The sequence below is a fragment of the Microcaecilia unicolor genome, chromosome 2, assembly GCF_901765095.1.
Source record: "Microcaecilia unicolor chromosome 2, aMicUni1.1, whole genome shotgun sequence".
NCBI classification, from domain to species: Eukaryota; Metazoa; Chordata; class Amphibia; order Gymnophiona; family Siphonopidae; genus Microcaecilia; species Microcaecilia unicolor.
The window spans coordinates 383,970,260-383,987,673 of record NC_044032.1 but is presented as its reverse complement, the minus strand read 5'-3'; positions in this window follow the sequence as shown (position 1 = coordinate 383,987,673).

The following is a 17,414-nucleotide window of genomic DNA, read 5'->3' as shown; positions in this document are numbered from 1 at the left end:
AAAACGTCCAAAATCAAGCCATTGGGACATAGGAGGAGCCAGCGTTTTAGTAGACTGGTCCTCCTGATATCCCAGGACAGCATTAGGGCACTTTAGGGGGCACTGCAGTGGACTTCATAAAATGCTCCCAGGTACACATCTCACTATTGCTCCCTTACTTTATCTGCTGAGCCCCCCCCAAACCCACTACCCCCGACTGTAAACCACTACCATAGCCCTTATGTTGGTACAGTGGGTTTCTGGTGAGTTTTGGAGGGCTCACAGTTTCCTCCACAATTGTAACAGGTAGGGAGAAGTAGGAGGCTTGGTCCACGGAGGCGGAGCTGGTGGTTGGGAGGCAGGGCTAGTGCTGGGCAGACTTATACGATCTGTGCCCTGACAATGGCAGATATAATCAAGGTAAGGTATACACAAAACGTAGCACATATGAGTTTATCTTGTGGGCAGACTGGATGGGGACGTGCAGGTCTTTTTCTGCAGTCATCTACTATGTTACCATGTTACTATGTTACTAGACTACTCCAGGGACCTGCATGCTGCTGTAATGGACCTGAGTATGACATCTGAGGCTGGCATAGAGGCTGGCAAGTAATGTTCTTCAACACACTTTTTTGGGGGTGGGTGGGGGTTAGTGACCACTGAGGGAGTAAAGGGAGGTCATCCCTGATTTCCTCCAGTGGTCATCTGGTCATTTGGGCACCTTTTTGTGCCTTATTCGTAATAAAACAAGTCTAGCTCAAAACGTTTTTGCTTTGTTCCATTGTGACTGAAAGTCATCCAAGTCTTAGGAACGCCCAAGTCCCACCTTGAACACGCCCCTGATACTCCCCCTTGAGATTTGGATATCCTTCTGACGGACTTCGGAGAAAGATGTCCAAAATGACTTTTCTATGAGATGGATGTCCAAATGCTGACTTACTGTATGTCACTTTTTGGACATCCATCTCTTTCGAAAATGAGCCTGAAAGTGTTCTAACCTTAGCAGCCAATCCTTTTAGTTTCTTTTTAACCATTTTCCTCATTTTATTATAGTCGCCCTTTCGAAAATTAAATGCACTACAGTAGCTTTCCTTTGTGGGTTCATCCCAGATAGTAGCTCAAACTTGATCATGTTATGATCACTGTTTCCCAGGGGACCTAACACTACCACCTCTCGCACTATGCCCTGTACACCACCAAGGACCAGATCCAAAATGACTCCCCCTTTTGTCAGTTCCTGCACCAGTTACTCCAAGAAGCAGTCGTTTATTACATCTAAAATTTTATCTCCCTGGCACTCCCTGATGTAAACTTTATCCAGTCAATATTGAGGTAATTGAAATCACCCATTATTATAGCATTGGCCAATTTGCCAACTTTCTTAATCTCTGTAAAAATGTCTTCATCGTTCTGTCCCAGAGGACGGTAATACAGCCCTACAAGAGTACTCCGTCCCTTCACACATGAAATTTGTATCCATAATGATTCCACGCTGCTATCTTCATGTGGAATGTTTATTTTATTTGACTCAATTTCCTCTTTAACATATAGCACAACCTCCCCTCCAATTTGATCCTCTCTATCATTGCGATACAATTTGTACCCTGTTAACAGAGTCCCATTGATTGTCCTCTTTCTACTAAGTCTCTAAGATGCCTATTATATCTACCTCATCATTTAGTGCTATATACTCTAACTCTCCCATCTTATTTTTTTAGTCTTCTAGCATTGTATACAGGCACTTCAAGTTGTGTTTTTTTCCTTGATCTACAAGCTGCTTAGAAGTTTGAAGGGAATAATGTGCATCCTTTATCTCCTGCTCTTTCATTAAGCACACCTAGCTTACTTTAAGCATTGTTGAAATCTCTCTACTGGGATTCCCTAAATGTCCTGTTTCAATAATATCCTTCATGGATACTCCACATCGAACCATGTGCTCCTGGGTGACTGTCAGCTCCCCCCCCCCCCCCCCCCCCAATTGTAGTTTAAAATTTGTTTGGTAAGCTTATTCCATCAGTAGATAAATGTAAATACTTAGGGGCAATAGTGGGTTTACAATTTACTTTCAATGATCAGGTATCAGAAACTATTAGGAAAGATTTCATACAGTGAGGTTACTACACTTGGTCAAACATTATTTTTATGAAAAAATACTTCACATCTTGTTGCATGCACTATTTGGTTGTAAAAACAGAATATGCCAATGTAGTCTATGCTGGTATCTAGAGCTCCAATCTTAGGTGTTTGCAAACATTGCAGAGTGCAGCGCTAAGTTTGTTGGGCAATGGTAGATCATATGACCACATCACCTCATACTTTTTAAAATACCACTGCTTACCCATCTCATATAGGGTAAAATTCAAATTACTGACTTTAGCCCATAAAGCATATTGGGCTAGATTCTATATATGGTGCCTGAAAAATCTGCATGGAAAAAAATATGCCTAGGCTTAAATTTCCATGTGGTGTATAGAATATGTCCGCATGTGGCCATTTACACCATGTTTTACTTGGCGTAAATCCTGATGCTTAAATTAGGCGCAGAGCGGGTGTATTCTATAACAACATGCATACATTTTAGAAACACATATGTCCTGCCCATGGCCACACCCCCTTTTCAACTATGCAACTTAGAATTTACATGCATCATGTTACAGAATACACTTAGTGAGTTGTGCGTGTATAAATGCCAATTAGTGCTGATAATTGCTTGTTAACATCGAAGTCTTATACTGTGCGAACATGGAAAACTCTTATCTCTATCTGGTTAATAATAAAAGGAGCTCATTGTGAATACTATCCACCCTAAAAGGTTGTTTTGTGGCTGTACATGAAAAATTGTGATATTGAATAAATAAGTAAGTATATGTTTGTGTCCCTAGTTATGCATCCAGAGTTTATATAATCCTATCAAGAAAACCAGTTAATCGTTTAACTTATTAGTGGAACATAACCATAGAGGCATGGTATGGTCGCATTTCCAATATGGTAATACTAGAGCTCAGCAGCTAAAGAACATGTTATTTTGAGTTAGTCTACACTGGACCAAACTTGCTTTCCTTGTGCCATCACCATCCAGCTGGATAGGTAGTGTCTTAAAAGATGGAGGATAAAGGATTTTTTTATTTTTTACATTTATATCCCACATTATCCCAAGCAAACTCAGGTTCAATTTGGCTTACATTTGAAAATACAGTGAAACAGAATAATAGAATTCAGTTATACAATGGGAGCAAGTAGATGGATTTGTGTAAAACATTTAACAAATTTGAGATTAGCATATATATCCAACTGGGCATTTAAAAGTCTGCCCTTTAATGTTGCCGCATGTTCAGAAATCTTAGCCATAAGTATAGACAGTTATTCAAACATTATCACATGCACACACTAGAAAGGCATCCATACACACATTGCAAAAGTAAACAACAACTTCTAAAGAGTACATCCAAAACTTAATTTATATTTTCTCATTTCCATCTTCCAAAATTCTAGACTACAGATCAGTAGGACCCAAAGCAGTCCAAAACAAGTAGTCAGAAACAACACACAGTTTATACCTAATTGTTCAACCACCCTTTGGATTCATCTTTGGGTTTAAAAAGCAAAAACATGTGCATGTAAGGGCTAGATAAACAAATTAAAACAAAGTTTAAAGCAAATGCCCTTAATATGTAATACTTGGTAGCAATGATGAAACAGTGATGGAATATTCACATAGCAAGCAGGCTGAGCCAACAGATTTATTTTCCACTGAGCATAATTAACTTTGTATGAATTCAGCAGCAAATAGTGTGCTGAACTGGAGAGTGTTGACACATTTAGACTGACTCTGACAAGAACTAGCAGTAGAGGAGTGGCCTAATGGTTACTGCAGCAGGCTTTGATCCTGCCAACCTGGGTTCAATTCCCAGTACATGACCTTGGACAGGTCAACTAACCCTCCATTACATCAGGTACAAAAACTTAGATTGTGAGCCCCCTAGGGAGAAAATACCTGCATATAATGTGTACACCACTATAGAAATGATTAGTAGTAGTAACCTCTGCATGAAGGAAGCCTTTCCATCACTAGTCAATACCTCTCTATGAAATAGTAGTAATAAAAAAGGCAAGTACATTTTTATAATATACCACTGTATTCTACAAAACAAAAGGAGCAAGTTCCCACATGCCATCTTTTTCTTTTGATGTAGGCACAGGAAAAAAAAAAAGATGTTAAATGCTCCCAGGTTTCAACCTAATGAATGTTTTGTAAAAAAAATTGTACTTAAAAAATAGCAACTCTGATTGTTGAGCACCTTGATTCTCATAACATATCTGTTTGGTGGCCCTTTACTAGGTGAAAATATCTCTGCACAAATACAGGGAGTCCCCTAAAACCAGACCCTCCAAATACACAATGATTTACAATTTAGAACTAATTACTACTCTGATGAAACCAATATTTCCTCTGTGTACATCCGTATGCTGTACAAGCCGGCATGTGAGATCTAATAAAAATGCTACCAAAAGTAAAAATGGCCATGTGGATAGAGCACCTTATAGGGTTGCTTTCTTTGTTTTCGAAGAACAGGGAAGACGGCTGCATGGAGGAGAGGGAAAGAGAGATTAGCCTAATTGGGTTCAGCTTTTTGACATCATGCCATCTCCTGTTCTCAATCTAACCTCCTTGGTCCTGACAGGAATGGTAGAGCAGCGGCAGCAGTGGCTCTAGATAGTGGTCACATGGTGGCAGGCAGGCAGCGGTGATAGTGGAAGGCTGGTGGTAGTGCTAGAGACAAGCAGCAGGCTCTGGCTGGCGGCAGTAGCAACAGAGAAGGCCAAAAAAAAAGAGCACAGTAGACATAGAAGCAGTTTAAATGCTTCAGCATCCTGCTCCTCCCTGCAAGGCATGCTGGGATTGGATGTTGGGCGTCCAATCCCAGCGTGTCTTCTGGGGGTGGTACGGGTGGTTCTATGGCGCTCTGTGCACCTATCAGAGGCAGAGAGCCTGGGAGAAGTGTCAGCATTAGGTACTTCAGAAGAGGAAGAGGGAGGAGGGAGAATGGACAAAGGGGAACCGGTTGATATTGTGTATCTGGATTTTCAAAAGGCGTTTGACAAGGTACCTCATGAAAGGCTACAGAGGAAATTGGAGGGTCATGGGATAGGAGGAAATGTCCTATTGTGGATTAAAAACTGGTTGAAGGATAGGAAACAGAGAGTGGGGTTAAATGGGCAGTATTCACAATGGAGAAGGGTAGTTAGTGGGGTTCCTCAGGGGTCTGTGCTAGGACCGCTGCTTTTTAATATATTTATAAATGATTTAGAGATGGGAGTAACTAGCGAGGTAATTAAATTTGCTGATGACACAAAGTTATACAAAGTTGTTAAATCGCGACAGGATTGTGAAAAATTACAAGAGGACCTTACGAGACTGGGAGACTGGGCGGCTAAATGGCAGATGACGTTTAATGTGAGCAAGTGCAAGGTGATGCATGTGGGAAAAAAGAACCCGAATTATAGCTACGTCATGCAAGGTTCCACGTTAGGAGTTACGGACCAAGAAAGGGATCTGGGTGTCGTCGTTGATAATACACTGAAACCTTCTAATCAGTGTGCTGCTGCGGCTAGGAAAGCGAATAGAATGTTGGGTATTATTAGGAAAGGTATGGAAAACAGGTGTGAGGATGTTATAATGCCGTTGTATCGCTCCATGGTGCGACCGCACCTTGAGTATTGTGTTCAATTCTGGTCGCCGCATCTCAAGAAAGATATAGTAGAATTGGAAAAGGTGCAGCGAAGGGCGACTAAAATGATAGTGGGGATGGGACGACTTCCCTATGAAGAAAGATTAAGGAGGCTAGGGCTATTCAGCTTGGAGAAGAGACAGCTGAGGGGAGACATGATAGAGGTATATAAAATAATGAGTGGAGTGGAACAGGTGGATGTGAAGCGTCTGTTCACGCTTTCCAAAAATACTAGGACTAGGGGGCATGCGATGAAACTACAGTGTAGTAAATTTAAAACAAATCTGAGAAAATTTTTCTTCACCCAACGTATAATTAAACTCTGGAATTTGTTGCCGGAGAAAGTGGTGAAGGCGGTTAGCTTAGCAGAGTTTAAAAAGGGGTTGGACAGTTTCCTAAAGGACAAGTCCATAAACCGCTACTAAATGGACTTGGGAAAAATCCACAATTCCAGGGATAACATGTATAGAATGTTTGTACGTTTGGGAAGCTTGCCAGGTGCCCTTGGCCTGGATTGGCCGCTGTCGTGGACAGGATGCTGGGCTCGATGGACCCTTGGTCTTTTCCCAGTATGGCATTACTTATGTACTTATGTAATGAAAGCACTGTAGCTGCCAGCACCTTCTGTTTCCAGTATAGGAAGAAATATTTCTAATAACAGAAGGAAGGCTATTTCATGAGTCTGGTGCAGCGCCTGGAAAAGCACTTTTTTTTCATATGACTTAACCAACAAACAGTCAATGAAGGTAATGCCAATAACAGTTCTCTCACAGACATCTAGAGGGTTTATTCACACTCACTAATCTGGTCAAATATGTAGGACACAAACCATATAAAATTTTGAAAACAAAAGACAGCATTTTTAATTCAATTCTGGCCTGAATTGGCAGCCAATGCAAATCCCATAAAAACGGTGTTGCATGATTATATCTACTACAATTCAGTACCAGTTTGGCAGACAAATTCTGTAATATTTGCAATGTAAGCAATTGCTTCACAGAAATTCCTAACAAACAAATATTACAATTATCAAGAGTTGTGAGAATAACTGCCTGGATAATCACCTGAAAACAATGTCTCTCCCAAAAATGTATTGTCTATGTAATAATTTCAGTTTATACATAACCTTTTGAACCAAATGGGTAACTGTCACGTCTGCGGCCGTGATCACCCTCAGACTTACCTTATTTCTGGGGGTCAGCTTCTAAGCTGGCTTCTGCCTATCCTTTCTGGAGTAGTTTTCCTTCTGTGTGCTGGCTGCTTCCAGCATGGCTCTAATTACTCCACTGGGGGGGGGGGGGGGGCTGCCTGAGTTAGCTCTACCTCTGTGTCCAGCCTGGCTCTGTTTGCTTCTCTGTGCTGAACCTAGGTATTCTAAGTCTCTATGTTCTGTGTGCACGCTGCCCGCTCCTTGGTTTGTGCTCCTCTCACACGCTGGTGGCCAGAGCCAGTGGCTGCCATAATTTGTCTTGCTGTTCCTACCCGTTCCAGACTTTAGCCCAGTCTGGTCCGGTTCTGCCAGGCTGCCGGACTTGTCTCTCTTGGTTGTGCCTGGACAGCCTCCGTAGTTGCTTACTGTCGGCTGCTGCTTCTCCTCAGGTGTTGAAGGTGACCTTGCCTGCCACTGCTGCTCCACGATAGTGGTCCAAGGGCTCACAAACCCAGTGCTTCCAGGGAAGAAGCCTGACAGTAACGTGTGTTTCCATCGTCAAATTAGAATCGAACCGCACACCCAGAAGTTTAATAAGTATGTCAGCATGGTGAATCTGAACAGCTTCGGAAATATTATCCTGATGTCCAATATCTTATACCTTAGTTACTTTACTAAAAAAAAACACAGTTAAACATTTGTTTTCTCTGGATTAATCTTTAAAAAATGCTGGGACATTCAATCACGTATTTCCAGAAAAAACATCATTCATCTTAACCTTCACTGTATTAAGGTCTATCAGTACTGGAAAAATCAAAACAACATCATCTGCATATAAAAAATATTCAGGGGCCCTTTTACAAAGGCGTGCTGAAAAATAGCCTGCAGTAGTGTAGATGCATGTTTTGGTTGTGCCTGTGGCATACCAAGGGGGGAGCGGTGGGGGCGGTCTGCCTCGGGTGCACACCGCTGGGGGGGTGCCGCACGTCTGTCGACTTCACTCGTTCCCTGCTCCCTCTGCCCCGGAACGGGTTACTTTCTGTTCCGGGGCAGAGGGAGCAGGGAACGAGTGAAGTCGACAGGCGCGCAGCACCCCCCCCCCCCCAGCAGATAAAGATGCACCCGGGGGGGGTGTCGTTTGTTTCGCCAGGAAAAGGTATCCATCGTTTCGCCACTGGGGGGGGGGTGCCGCGCATCTGTCGGCAACACTCGTTCCCTGCTCCCTCTGCCCCGGAACAGGAAGTAACCTGTTCCGGGGCAGAGGGAGCAGGGAATGAGTATTGCTGACAGACGCGCGGCACTCCCCCAGCAGGTAAAGATGAACCTGTGGGGGGTGTCCATCGTTTCGCCGGGGGGGTTGCGCTGCACCCGGGGGGGGGGGGGCGCATCGGCGATCCGCCCCGGGTGTCAGCGACCCTAGGAACGCCACTGGGTTGTGCGCAGAATCATTTTTCAGCACACCTGTAAAAAAAATGCCTTTTTAAAACTTTCCTGAAAATGGACGTGCAGCAAAATGAAAATTGCTGTGTGTCCATTTAAGGTCTGAGACCTTACCGCCAGCCATTTCCTTTAAGCTGTTGCAATAAATCTCTATTTCTTCCTAGAGCACCTTGTAACCTGAGCTCTGCCTGGCTTAGCTTCCTCCCCAGTCTTTACAGATCCTGGAGTTCAGCTTCCACTTGTGCTATGTTGCTTTGCAGAAAAACCTGCACCTGAGTCTGCTCTAAGGGCCAGTTGCACTAAACTTTAATGATCCTTTTACAACCCTTTAACGAACAAGTTTTAAACCATGACATGCATTAAAGGCCTTTTTCCGAAGACGACAGCAGCTAATGAAAATGGAATGTAGATGAACAAATTGTTTAGAAACCCTATTGGAATGAGATGCATCAAAGTTTACCGCTTGCCCTAACGCAGGAAAACCACCGGAAAGCTAACGAGAGGTCTGTACCTCTCGTTAGGGCTGCCCGGTTTTCAAACTGTAATGTAAAAAAAAAATCGGGTGGGAGGGGGGCAAAAACGCTCGTCAGGAGCATCCTTTATGAGCATCCTTGCCCCCCCCCCCCCCGCTCGAGGTCGCCGCTGCGCCCCACTCCCCCTGCATTAAAAAGCACAAAACTTAAAACTTTATCAGCCCCGGCCCCCCTCCCTCCCTTTCTCCTTTCTTTCTCCCACAGCTCCGCCTCCTGTCATCCTCCGCCCCTGTGCCCCCCCCGCCCGAGGTCGCCGCTGCTCCCCGCTTCCCCCTGCAGCATAGAAATCCAACCTTTAGCAGCCCCGGCCCCCCTCCCTTCCTTTCTTTCGCCCACAACTCCGCCTCCCGCCATCCTCCGCCCCCGTGCCCCGCCCCCCGCGCGCCCCCTGAGTTCGTTGCCACCGCTCCCCCCCTCCACCGGGCCCCCCTCCGCCTTACCGGGCCCGCGCAGCGCCTCTCACCTCTGTGTGAAGTCGCTGCACGGGCAAAAAGAACATCTGATCACCACGAGTCTTCAGGACGTCTCTCCTTGTTCCCTGAGCTGGGCCTGGCCCCGTCTGATGTAAGTAACCTGGAGGGGAATAATCGAACATCGCCGGCGAAATAGGTCGCCGGCGATCTATTTTGGCGGCGGCGCAACAGCTGGCCAGAACCGTATTTTCAAAAAAGATGGCCGGCCATCTTTTTTTTTCGATAATACGGTGTGGGCTGGCGAAATGCCTTGGATTTCGCCGGGTTTCAGATCGCCACTTTTGTTTTTCCGCAATAATGGAAAAAACTGCCGGCGATCTCAAACCCGGCGAAATCCAAGGCATTTGGCCGTGGGAGGAGCCAGCATTTGTAGTGCAATGGTCCCCCTCACATGCCAGGACACCAACCGGGCACCCTAGGGGGCACTTCAAACATCTTTTATAAACAACCAAATTAGCTTCCAGGTGCATAGCACCCTTCCCTTGTGTGCTGAGTCCCCCAAATCCCCCCCAAAACCCACTGCCCACAAGTGTGCACCATTACCCTAGCCCTAAGGGCTGAAGGGGGGCACCTACATGTGGGTACAGTGGGTTTTGGGGGGTTTGGGAAGGCTCAACATTACCCACCACAAGTGGAACAGGTAGGGGGGGGATGGGCCTAGCTCTGCCTTTCTGCAGTCCACCGCAACCAACAACAACTGTTCCAGGGACCTGCATACTGCTGTCTGGGTGCTGGGTATGACATTTGAGGCTGGCATACAGGCTGGCAAAAAAGGTTTGTATTTTAATAATTTTAGTGTGGGAGGGGGTTGGCGACCACTGGGGGAGTAAGGGGAGGTCATCCCCCATTCCCTCCGGTGGTCATCTGGTCAGTTGGGGCACCTTTTTGAGGCTTGGTCGTGAAAATAAAAGGACCAAGTAAACCCGGCAAAATACTGCTTATCACCGGGTTTTATTTTTCCATTATCCGCGAAAGCCGGCCATCTGGTAGCCACGCCCAAGCCTGCCCATGTCCCGCCTTCGCTTCGCCGCCAACATGCCCCTTTGAACTTTTGCCGGTGAGGCGAAGGGAAAGCGGCGAAGCTATCACAAAAGTAGCTTTCGAATATATGCTTTTTGCCGCTTTTGCGAAATCGCCGGCCATATCCCGATTTGTGTCGGGAAATAGCCGGTGATTACTTTCGATTATAAGCTGGCCGGTTACTTACGTCAGACGGGGGCGGGCCCAGCTCAGGGAAGGAGAGACGTCCTGAAGACTTGCGGTGATCAGTTGTTCTTCTTGCCCGTGCAGCGCCTTCACACAGAGGTGAGAGGCGCTGCGCGGGCCCGGTAAGGCGGAGGGGGGGAGCGGCGGCGATGACCTCAGGGGGGGCGGCGGGGGCGGGGCACGGGGGCAGAGGATGGCGTGAGGCGGAGCTGTAGGCAAAAGAAAGGAAGAGGGGAAGGGAGGGGGGCCAGGGCTGCTAAAGTTTGGATTTCTATGCTGCAGGGGGAAGCGGGGAGCAGCTGTGACCTCGGGCGGGGGGGGGGGGGGGGCAAGGCCGTCCATGCAGGACGTTCCTAACGAGCACCTTTGCCCCCTCCTGAAACACACGTGTTTGTGTTTTGTTTTGGTTTTGTTGTTGTTTTGACATTTGTGGCATGTGCAGAGCAACCAGCATAACACTTGACTGCTCTGCGCATGCTTTAGGGGCCGATTACCGACGGAGATTACACCAGTTTAATGCATTGTAATTTACAATACCGCACCGAACATGTGCGACTTGTTTTTTTAGTGCATTCTTCGTTTTTCCAAATTCGTTAGGGACTTTTACGTTTTAGATTTTTTTACGTTTGGTTGATGCATCTGGCCCTAAATGCTGTAGGGATTCTCCAGACTTCTCATGGCCACAATTATTAGCCAATCCTACATCCTCCTGTTGCAGGGGTTCTAGCAGATCCTGCATACCTTTTGGACTTTTTCCTCTATCTGATATCTCAATGGCAGGATGTGCCTACATTGGTCATCGATGATCTGTCTGCTAGCACTTGCAGCATGTGACAAGGCCTTTTACCCCCATATTCATGCTTTGCTTCAAATTTTTGCAAGTCTACCAGTTTCTACCACTACACCAGAGTGAACATTTTCAACAATGAAAATTCTCAAGACCTATCTACATTCCAGGCTGACAGATCAAAATATACAAGGATTGGTGATGGCATCCATCCACAAAGACATTCAGATTAACATAGACAAAGTAATCAACCATTTTGCACTGAAAAATCGGTGGTTGCAGCTATGCTAAGCAAGTAAGTAAGCAGTCTATTGACACCAGTATTTAACATAGGCATAAATTTAGCACTGGCATTTTGTTTTGTATTCCTTACATCAGAAATGTACAGTACATGAGAACAATAATAAAGTTGTGTGTGAGATCCTAATGATTAGGAACTGTGCAATAACCTCGACCTGGCTAGAGACGTACCCCATGTTGAAAATTCCTGGCTACACCACTGGATGTGGTATCAGTGGTTAGTGTATCTGGGTTTAAAAAAGGTTTGGTCAAGTTTCTGGAGGAAAAGGCCATAGTCTGCTATTGAGATGGACATGGGAATAGCCAATGCTTGTCCTTGGGATCAGTAGCATGAATCTTGCTACTATATGGGATTCTGTCAAGTACTTGTAACCTGAATTGGCCACTGTTGGAAGCAGGATATTGGGTTAGATAGACCATTGGTCTGACCCAATATGGCTATTCTTATGTTCACTATGCTCCCTCTCATCACACAGATGCATAGTGCAGTACATCTGAGTTCACACTGTCAAAATGGATAAATGATTATACCTCTGTATATGTTATGAGGGTGAGAGGGAGAATGAAGGCACATGGAGGAACAAGGAGGCTCGAGAGGGAGGGAGACTGGGTAGAGAAAGGAAGGAGTCTTTTCCCCTGGGGGATTGGAGAAAAGGAAAAGACTACATTTCCCAGCAGCCCCTGAGTAGGTCCCATGGTAGAAACAGGGACTTCAATCCCCAACAGCCCCCAGAGGAGGTCAGGAGAAGGGCAAGAGAAGGGAGTTGGAAAAACCTGTCCCAGAGAGCCAGGATGAGGGAAGGAGTTCTGAACCTGCCCAATCAAGCAAATGGAGCAATGGGTGTGGGGAGGAGCTTATGGACTGGCAAGGGGAAGAAAAACGGGAGGAACTAGAGCAAGAGGCGCTGACTAAACTGGAAGGAAAGGAGGTGAAACAGCAGAGGGCTGGTTGGGAGGAGAGCCTGGTAGAAGAAGGGAAAAGGTGGCTATCCCACGAGAGGAGCTGAGAGAACAGGTTTACCACGGAAGGGTCATGCGGGTGGTGGTCAGGGTATAATGCTGGCCTGGTTGGGGAGGGACCCTTGCCACTCTCCCTAGGTTGATTTCTTTGAAAGGGAGAGAGGGGGTGTGGTGGTTTTGGGCATAACTGCTATACATGAACTGCTGGGAGTTTGAACCCTTTCTGAACTGCCGTGTTTGTGGAATTGTTTTGCATAACTGCTGTGGAGTTTGAACCCTTTTTGATCTACCAGGTTTGGAGAATTACTTTGCATAACTGCTATACATGAACTGCTGGGAGTTTGAACCCTTCCTGAACTGCTGTGTTTGGGGAATTGTTTGGCCTAACTGTTGACATGAACTGCTGGGGAGGGTTTGAACCCTTTCTGGAGCTACCGTGTTTGGAGAATTACTTTGCATACCTGCTGTACATGAAGTGCTGGGAGTCTGAGCCCTTTTTGAGTTACTTTGTTTGAAGAATTGCTTTGCAAAACTGCTTTATATGAACTGCTGAGATTTTGTAACCTTTTGGCTTTTTTTTTTTTTTGTTTTGTTTTGAATACTATGCTGTTGAACTGCTATGCTTCTTGAGAAATGCTGTGGTGAGAACTACCTTTGGAGGAGCAGTTGACACAAAGGGATTACAATAAAGTATAATGATCTGACCTTTTGGATTGCTGTGTGCTCTTTAGCAGTGGATTACAGCACACAGCTCAGCTAAAGGGCCGAGGGACTCAAGAGTCTCCCAGTGCAGGAGACTTTTCCAAGAGTCTTCCAGTGGTGGAGATCTTACAATGTTTCCAGGTAATCTACTCAGTTGGGTCATCAGATTGAGTCACTTTCTTTTTGAGGGCCTGAGGTGTAGTGATACAATTTTATTAGTTTTAAAAATGTTTACAAAATTCAAAATAAACTCAGGAGGTTCATAGCCTCAAGTGTATTTTGTGGGAAAAATGTGGTTATTCTGCTTAAATACCATATGGAATGGTAGAAAACAATGATGGTCTGTGAGGATTTTGTTGCAAATAATATTGATATTGAAATAGTTGATTGTACCTGGATCCTACCTCCTCTGTTTAACTAGAAACGGAATTAGCAGCCATCAACAGCAGATTTTCCTTTATTGTGAACAGAAATTGATACTGATTTTATTGTACACCATTCTGCTTGCTAATTCAGAAGTGTGGTATATCATATCCGAACAAACAAACAAATGGTAAGTAAATAAAGCTAGGCTAGCCACACAAAACTTCATTGTTTATGTCTATGCTTATATTTATTTAAAAGATTAGATATCTGGTCACAGATCATAATGGTTTACAATAAATAAAATACAAAACATTTTCCGCAGCAACTGCATTAGACGTGCTGTCACAGTGATTAATTTTTTTTTAGTTTAATTTCTTTTATTGGTTTTCGATACAAATATAAGCAAGAGCTCACAACATAGCAACAAGCAACATTTTACAAAGTATGGCACTACTGGAGCTCACATTTAAGAAGTAGCTATCCATATCTAGGTTCAAATTAAGTTAAGAAAAGAGAGAGGTAGGAAAGAGGAAAAGAAGAGAGAAAGAGGGGGCGGGGCTGGAGGATACAAATCAAAGTATAAAGCATGCATAGGCCATAAGATACATCTAATTTAGTGCTTATCGCTGTACAGTGTCAAAATAAGATGCAAGTGGTAGCCATTTTTCCCTATATGAAGCAAAGCGAGAAGATTTCTTTGCAAGGTGCAATTCGTATTTGTAGATTTGGAGCAATAAGTTCCACCATTCCTGGTAGGTGGCTTGGTGTAAGGACTTTCAGTGCTGAAGATACCATGGTGTTAACAAGAGTCCCTTCACTGTGGGTCAGCAAACTCTTGTAGTACTGATCCCTGAGAATCACAAATTGATAGGTGATTGAGCCAGGAAAGTGAAAAATGTCTCCTAGTTGTGACCAGATTTCTAGCCAGTATTTACAAAGGCACACACAGTCAAATATAAGATGCTTTATATTACCCACTTGAGACTGCCAAGTCCAGCACACACTAGGGTTAGAGGGAGCGATAACATGCAACTTATATGGCGTCCATAGGGATCTATGCATAAAGAAATACATAGAATATGTAGTAACAGAAGAGTTTAGAGCATCTGAAGAGGAACTTCCAAAGCTGTTCCCACAGTTTATCTGATATAGGCTGCTGTATGTCTTCCTCCCAACATCTACGTAAACCTGTACATTTGGTGCGGGATTTGCTAAGAAGGTATTTGTAAATGTGGGAAGCAGCATGACCAGTATGCTGGAGCTTCAAATTAAAATCCATAAGCTCTGGGGTTTGGGTCAGGAACTGTGTTTGTAATCTTTAATTTTCTTTTTTATCATGGAGCTAATCTGAAGCCATTGGTAAAACTGGGCGTCTGCTAGTGCAAATTCTGTTTTCAAATCTGAGAAGGTTTTCCATGTCCGCCTACTCATATGGATCAGATCTTTTAAGAACCAAATTCCTATATGCTGCCACTGAGACCATGAAACTTGTTTATTGCCAATTGTAAAGTTAAGGTTGTTCCAAATAGGGATGAGTGGTGTATCAGACTAAGGGATATCCATCGATTTGTCTAAGGATATCATTAATTTATGGGCGGTGTTAATGATCGGATTAGAGACAATGCTCTTGGTAAGGTGCATGCCAATTATATGGGAATGTTTTAATGGGTCGATAAGGGCTTGTTCAAAGGTTAACCATCTGGGTGGGGAAGTAACATTTACAGGAGTGATCCATTCCATGTCCTGCCGCATAATGAAGCATAATGAAGCATATCATAAAGCAGGAGATCAGGAAATTTCACTCCTCCATGACTTTTTAGGAGCTTAAGATTACTTAGAGAGATTCTGGGCAACCTAAGATTCCATAAAAAGTTGGTGAGCATCTTTTCCAGATGCCTATAAAAGGCACAAGGAAAGAGAAGAGGGATCATGCTCAACGTATATGTGATTTTAGGGACTATCGTCATTTTAATAGTATCAAGTCTTCCCCACCAAGTGAGGTTTAATGGGGACCAGGTCGCCAGTGAGGCCTCAACCTGCGCAGTTACTTTATCAGAGTTAACTTTAATGGTGTTGATGAGGTCTCTATCAAAGTAGACACCGAGATACTTTATAGAAGAGGATATCCATTTACAGGGCAGCTCTGGAGCGGTAAAAGAAGTACAGATGTTGCTCAAAGGCATCATTTCTGTTTTATCCCAATTAACTTTATAGCCTGACATTTTTGAGAATCTAGATATTAGGTTAAAGAGGGCTTTCAAGGATGACTGAGGGTTGGTGAGATATAACATGATATCATCCGCATATGCTGAAAGTTTGAACTCCTCCGAACCTAGATGGATACCAGTGATTAATTTTTATATATTTGTGTGTTTTGTACATTCTATTATTTTTTTTATCTTGTTATCCACAAAGAGTAAGATTGTTTACAATTAGCAGAATAAGACATTTGTATATAACATAATATAAAGATATACAGTACAGTCTCGATCCGACCTTCACTAATCCGACCATCCGGCATATCCGACAGACCCCCCCCCCTGGTGATGTAATCGTGTCCCTTTCCATTTTCTAGCATAGCACAGAGGGGAGTTTCGCACTTGAGACAGTTTGTTTCAGACCCAGGACCCTGCTTTTACAGCCTTTCTTGATGCATTGTTTGAGGGGTTGCCATTGTTTTCCGTATTATCCAACTTTTCACTTATCTGACAACAGGTCAGTCCCATTTATGTCGGATAATCAAGACTTTAGTGTATATAGAATCTACTTCAGTGAGCTGTTCTGCTGCCAATTTTGACTCTTCTCTGCCTTGCATTTAGTAATAAATAGGTATCGTTTGTATGAAAAAGGAAGTGTGCTAAGTGTACTGAATTACTACAGGATGCAATCACTCTAGCAAAACAAAAATGGAGAAGAGAACTAGAGTAAATAAACCCCTTTCCTGCCCAGATGTTAACAAAATAATTGATGCTGTATGCTTAGTAAAGTGTCCTTAGTGTATCCATGTTCTTCCTTTTTTTAATTTGAATCGTAATCAAATGTAGCAATTGCTTACTTTTAGAACAGAGTGGTAGGGAGATATATATACGGTAATAATTCTAGATAACTATCGTCACATGGAGGGTAATATTCAAATGCACTTTTGAGGATAAAGCAGTTTTTACATACAGTAATTGGAAATTAAGGTCTTATGAAATTTCCTGACAAATGTCTGTGTGACATTACATGTGTACAGGCAGTGGAGACATTCTCAGGGGCAGGGTTGGGGAAGGTGTGCATTTATGCACAGACTTTTGAAAATAAATATGTATGTATATAGTAAATTAATCCTTAAAGCATATGTGTGCCAAACAGCAGCTGTAAATGTAAATCCTCTTAGGTAATTTTCAAAGTGGAAGTACTGTTATGATTGTGGTCATAACCCCTCTCAAACTTACCTTTTTCCTGGTGGTCAGCTTAGCTGGCTTCTGTTTCTTTTGTCTGTCCTTTCTGAGCAGCTGGCTCTCTCTCTCTGTGCTGGCAGCTTCCAGCAGCATGGGATAATTGTTTCACTTTACTACAGCTGTGTGTATGGACTGAGTTAGCTCTAACTCTCTTTGGGTGTACTGGCTTCAAGTGCTTCACGGTGCTGCATTGGTGTGGGTTGGGCCTCTATGGGTTTCAGTGTGCTCTCTGTGTTTCAGTGTGCTGCCTGGGGAGTATGACATCATCAGGGAGGGCCTTGATAAGGAAGTGGTGTTCTTTCCTTCAGAGCCTTTGCAACGGTTGTATTTGCTTTAGGTAGGGTGG